Source organism: Marmota marmota, unplaced genomic scaffold (genome assembly GCF_001458135.2).
Source record: "Marmota marmota marmota unplaced genomic scaffold, marMar, whole genome shotgun sequence".
NCBI lineage: Eukaryota > Metazoa > Chordata > Mammalia > Rodentia > Sciuridae > Marmota > Marmota marmota.
In genome coordinates, this window is record NW_026000137.1 from 443,189 (window position 1) to 448,984 (window position 5,796).

Sequence of the window (5,796 nt, forward strand, 5' to 3'; positions counted from 1 at the left end):
AGAGAGACGCTCCAGAGCCATCTTAGACATGAGATCATCTTTCCTGTGTGCAATTTAATGATCTCTTTCATTTGAGGCAGTTGTAAAAGCCAGTAATTATAGTTATTCCTAATATCCCAATGCCAAATTGTCCACCGAGGCCCTGGAGTGAGTGGGCGGAGCTGACTGGCCACGCGGGGCAAGCACTGCGGATAGGATGTGTTAGCGCCATTGCGTAAGCAGTCAGGTAGCCAGGAACCCTGTCAGCAGCTTCCCGCCTCTCCGGTCTTGTTTGCTCAGTGTTGGGTTCCTCACCCTGGAAAATAAAAGTGTGAGCTGAGCAGCCGGGAGCAGCTTCGCCTGTGAACACCTCGGGGCGTTCTGGAAGGTGCTGCAGCAGGAGGCGAGAATCAGAGGTTTCTCCCTGCAGCCAGCGCGGCCGCGTCTCTGCCCCTGCTCTGGAGATGCTAAGCAGGTAATTAACAAATCATAAGGCACAGGTGTGCCAGGTGAAGTTTGGTAAGTTGCTTTTGATCTAAATTGAGATGCTTTGGGGACTTAACTTCTTAGACAAAAAGGGCATAAATAAATAATCAGGACTTGAAGGCTGGAACTTGCAAGCAAACCCTAAGACGTCTTAATGCACTGGAGGAGGTGAGCGGGGGGCAGGCGGGGCAGCCCGTTGTTGGTGCACTGGGCAGCTCAAGCGCAGCTGGGCAAATGTCCCATGTGTTTGGAAACCGAGCCTCTCCTGGGGAGCGTGAGTTGTCTCCAGTTCCACTTTATATCCTGAAGTAGAAAGGGAAGAGCAGGGGGCGCCCTGAGGCCAGTCATGTTCCCGGGCCTGGGCGTCCAGGAGCCTGGTTTGTCCATGGCAGGGCAGAAGCAACGTGGCGTTCTCTGGGGTCCAGCCCCTGTTCTCTGAGGGTGCCCAGCTCTGACTGGTGTCCTGTGACCACACCCCTCATGGAACAAGGCACAAAACCTCAGTCCTGGTGGCGGAGCTCCTTCCAGCGTCCTTCCTGAAGTCCACCTGGAGATGGGCTGCAGCTCAGCCCCAGGCTGCCCGTGAGGCTGTGCCGTCCTGGTGAGGGACTTCCTGGACTCCACCCTGAGCCCCTTGCCTTTGGTCTGGGAGGGGCTGGGGTTTGGTCTCCAGCCCCTTCCCTGCCTGTCGTGGATTTGTGGGCCTGAGGTTCTCCCCGCGTCAGTGGGTTTTGGAAGTAACCCTTCCCTGGCCCCCCCCCCCCCCAGACCTGGGCTGCCACAGCCTCACGCTGTGAACCGCTCTGCCCCTGGTGGGTCCCGCTCTGCACACAGATCCCCGCACTCACAGCCGCCCTCTGTGGCCGACTTACCAAGGCTGTGCCAACCCATGCAGGAGAGTCTGACTCCCAGCTTTTATGATGGTTTCCTAGTGTCATGGTTTAGATGTGGGTGTCCCCCAAAAGCTCAAGTGTGAGGGAGACAGTGCAAAGAAGCTCAGAGGTGGTTGGGTCCTGAGCCTTGACCTAACCAGTGTGTTGGTCCAGTGGAAGGGATTTCCTGGGTGGTGAAGTGGGTGGGTGGGGTGCGGCTGGAGGAGGTGGGCCGCGGTGGGTGTGGCTCTGGGCTTATGTTTTGTCCTGTTGAGCAGAGCTCTCTCTGTCTGCTTGCTGGTCATCATGTCCTGAGCTGCCTTCCTCCTCCACACTTTTCTGCCACGATGTTCCGCCTCCCCTCAGCCCCCGAGCAATGGAGCTGGTCATCTATGGACTGAGACCTCTGACACTTTTCCCCCTCTAGAATTGCTCGTCAGCTCTCTGGGTCACAGCGGCAAGAAAGCACTTAGCATGAGATGAGTTGGCAAGCACACAGCCCTTGGAAGGAATCCGTCCCTTGGATTTGGTGTGCAGCAAATGTGCACGTCTGTGATTTTTACTGGTTTCTGTCAGTTTCTCAGGATCCCTTCAGCAGGAAGAGGAGCCATGCTAGGCCCAGGAGGTACAGCGTGGGTGAGAGATGGTCCCTGCCAGTGTGAAGGACGTGAGTCGGATCACGGGCCGGCAGGCAGCGGCCATCTGCGGCAGGCCTCTGTGGGGTGAAGCGTGAGCGCCCCCACAGCGTGCGGAGGGGCTGGGGCTGGAAGGAGCCTCGCCGAGGAGCCCTCTCCAGGAGAACAGGACGAAGCCAGCCAAGGGCACAGAGGGACGGGGACAGTGTGCGAAGGCCCGGGGGGCGGCACTGCTGAGAGGGACAGGACAGAGGGAGTGGGTCACAGAGCCAGGGGACCATGGTGCACGTTGGCAGAGGCTTGTGGAGGAGCAGGGAGGGGCTGAGAGCCAACCTGGAGGTCATGGGGGGTGCTGTGGCATGGGCAGGGGAGTGCCCCGTGGGGAATGGCGGTGAGCTCGAGGGTCCTTCTTGGGTCCACAGGGCTGCTGGGTAGGGAGGAGGACTGTCCCCACGGCATGTCCTGTGTGGGTGGTGGTGTGTCCCGTGGAGCCTCCACACTGGGACCTGTCATCCCAGCTCTGAGTCTGTGGACCTGGCATGGAGCAGGCAGCTGGACGCAGCTGGAAGGGAGACCACCCAGGCTGGACGTGGGTTTGGGAGGCACCAGCGGCACCTCCTCCTGGGCATGCCCTGGACCTCAGTCTTTAGGTTGGCAAGGATCTTAAAAAATGAAAGAATCAGGTAGAAATGTGATGGAATGGGCCTGTGGTCACCCCGCTGGTGTCAGGTTGGGAGAAGAGGCCGAGTGTGAGTCCAGGTGTGGGACGTCTCCCTGCACTGGGGAGTGGGGACCTGGGACTTCGTCAAGTGGCTTCCTCTGTCCTTCCTTCCCTGTGGGCTGGCAGGGCGGGCCAGGGAGGAGGGTGACCCAATGTCTGCATGATCAGCTGCCATGGCCAAATCACTGCCAAGTGACCCCCAAATAACAGGGCTTGAAGACACGGACATCTTAGTGAGCCAGATTTGCTTTCTTTGCTTTTTTCCCTCCCAGGATGTGTGTCACCTGGGGAAGGAGGGAGCTTCACCTCAGCTTGGCTGGAGCCACAGTGGAACTCTGCCGTGGGGGGAGTCCACTGTCCTCTCTCCTGTCCCCCTCTTGCCGTCCATCATTCAACGTGGACTTGCAGATGGCTGAGGACTTGGCATCTTCCCCTCTCCAGGTGCCCGGAACTGTTGGCAGCCTGGCTGGTGCTTGGTGGTGTGGGTCCCAGGCCCACTCTTCTGTCCAGTTGTCTGTCCAGCTCCTCTGGCCACAGCCAGCAGGTGTAGGCACAGGAGTCCCTCGGAGCCCCGTGAGGTGGGCCGGGAGGCCAGGCCTGGGAGGACCAGAGGAGGGAGCCAGTACCGTGCCAGCAGCAGGGTCCTCAGGACCCATGATGCAGATCGAGCTGAGGGCCTGGCTGGGGCTTCCAGGTGCTTCCCTGACCCGGCAGGGCAGCCCGTGGCCCTTCCTGGGCTGCTCAGAGGTGAGAGGAAGCAGGAGCCACAGCCGGCCACACCGGCTCCTCCCCTCTGGACTCTCAGGAGGTGTCCCCACAGAACTGCCTGGGGGCCTCCCCACCAGGAAGGGTCTGGGCACGAGTCTGGCACATCCGAGGCGGAGCTCCCTCCCACAGAGCCCTTCCCGAGGGGCCGGGCACGCCCCTCCCGGCTGCAGCGCTCCACGCCTGCCCTCCCATGGGTGCCTGTCTGCTGCCTGGCTTCCTGCTGAGCTGCGTCAGGTCACCCTTCCTCTGCCCATCACTCCCCGGCACCCAACCGCTTAATGTGCAAAGGAACTTTCCAGCAATTCTTCAAAGAATCTTCGAGCAAAACAGCTAAGCCCTCCTGTTCGCCCTACCCCTTCTCCCATCCGTTTTGTAGTCGCGACCGTAGAGTTGACAAAGGCAGGAGCGGTTGCTTTGACTTCCAAGCAGATGCTGTGTCCCCTGGGCCAGGACGAAGCCACAGCTTCCCGAGTGGGGTGCTGCAGCAGGCCCCCTGAGGGCTGCTCTCCCTCCGGGTGCCTCCAGCCTCCGCCCCGGCTCTCAGAGGCCCACCGAGGTCACAGCCCCCGCGCACACCTTCGCATACCTTGCTTATTTCCCATTTCAGGGTACTCTGCTGACTCCTGCCCTGGTCTGGGAGCTTCAGCACCACACCCGCATTTAGTGTCTCTAACAGACAGAATGAAACAGGGTCAGGAGAAGAGTCACGTCACCTCGACCGTGCTCAGCAGGCCCTCGGCTCGCGCTCTCCCAGGGCCAGGCTGCCCCTCCCTTCCTGTACCCCCAGACGGCAGGCTCCTTTGTCTGATCATTACCTGGCAAATTTGCCTGATGATAGAAAAACTGATCCTGCAGTTGGTCCCCATCCAGATGTCCTCAGGACAAGAGGCTCATTTCATCTCCTGTTTCCCAAATGAAGCTTTAAATCTAATTAGATCTTGAAAGAAAATAGCTGGGACATGGCTTCTGAAAGTAAAGGGCTTCTCGTTGGAATAGTGTTCTTGTTTGTTTATGTTTTGAGGCTCGCGGCGAGGGGGATGTTCGCTGGGCTGCAGGGTGTCCCTGACGGGGTCCTTGGGGCAGAGCACTGGAGCAGGTCACGAGCCTCTCTAGACCAGGAGTCCAGCTGTTCAACGCTTCGCAGTGTGAGGGCACCGTGCAGCCCGCCATGGCCTTTCATGGAGCAGAGACCCAGTGAACATTTGGGAATAAGTGAATTCACGCTCATCCATCACCTGGTCGCCCCAGAGCAGCTGTTTTATTAAGGATGAGCTTTTTCATGTTAGTTTGGAATGGGAGGCTTGAAGGGAGAAGACCTGAATATTTTTAACTATTTCAATGTCTTGAGAAGAGACAAGTCTGCTACAGAATGAGGGCCCAGAGATCACCGGCCTTCTTGCTGACTCTGGCAAGTGCAGCCCCTTGACCTTGGATCAGAACTGTGAAATGAAAAAACTTCTTTCTTTTATAAAGCAGACTGCCTCAGGTATTTTCTTGTAGTAACACAATAGGGACGTTTAACACAAGTTCCCTATTAAGAGGCCCACAGTGAACCTTAGGCTGGATTTGTGGCTTAGTCAAACACCTTTGAAATCAGCTGTCTGCCTAAGCATTTTTTTCATAAATGTATATCATAACCAGAAAGGTAGATTTCCACCATATTCACGTTGTAGTAAGGAAGTCAGGGGCCTCAGCAGGCTGGCGAGGCGGACAGCCACATGGAAGCAGCAATCCCGGACACGGCTCCCAGGCAGCACTGTCCGTGGCCCTGGCTCCCAGTTCAAGGTCAGGAGAGTTCGATAGATAAATGGTGAGTTCCCATCCCGCAGTAAAAGCGCTAACCCTGGAATGTCTTGGAGGAGAGCTTCCTGTTCCGTGGGAATTCTGTCCGTGCTTCAGTTCTTTTGGATTCTCCGCCACGTGGTGAGACCAACACAAGAACCTGTGGACCCACTCTGGGGGGATTTGTAAATATCTGTGAGACTCGAATTGAAGATCAAAAATAAAACTGAGCCCGGCTCTCAGGTTTCCTCCGAGCCCCTGCCTTGGGGACAGCACAGTAATTAGGACAGAGGATATCGAGATTATGCCTCAAACAAACTGGGGCAGAGCTTCTTTAAGCTCTACCGACTATTTTTATCTCAGAGGCCAAAAACATGAATTTCAGTACTGAGCTTAACTCGGCTTCCGCATAATGTCGCAAAGTCAGTGGCGGGAGACCTTGGCTCTGGGGCCACCAGGCCCCACCAGAGGGGCGGCTGGGGCTGGCCCTGCTCCCTGGGGAAGGGCAATGGTCTTGGTCAGGCCCAGGCCCAGCCCAAGGTTCCTTACCCTG

At 57.5% G+C, this 5,796-nt stretch overlaps 1 long non-coding RNA gene across 1 annotated transcript; it reads left to right on the plus strand.

Moving 5' to 3' along the window:
* Window positions 1–234: 234 nt before the first annotated feature.
* On the plus strand, window positions 235–5,485 carry LOC125611208. Its single transcript, XR_007341341.1, has 2 exons — window positions 235–454; window positions 1,914–5,485. It is a non-coding gene; the product is annotated as an uncharacterized LOC125611208 (long non-coding RNA).
* Window positions 5,486–5,796: the final 311 nt, after the last annotated feature.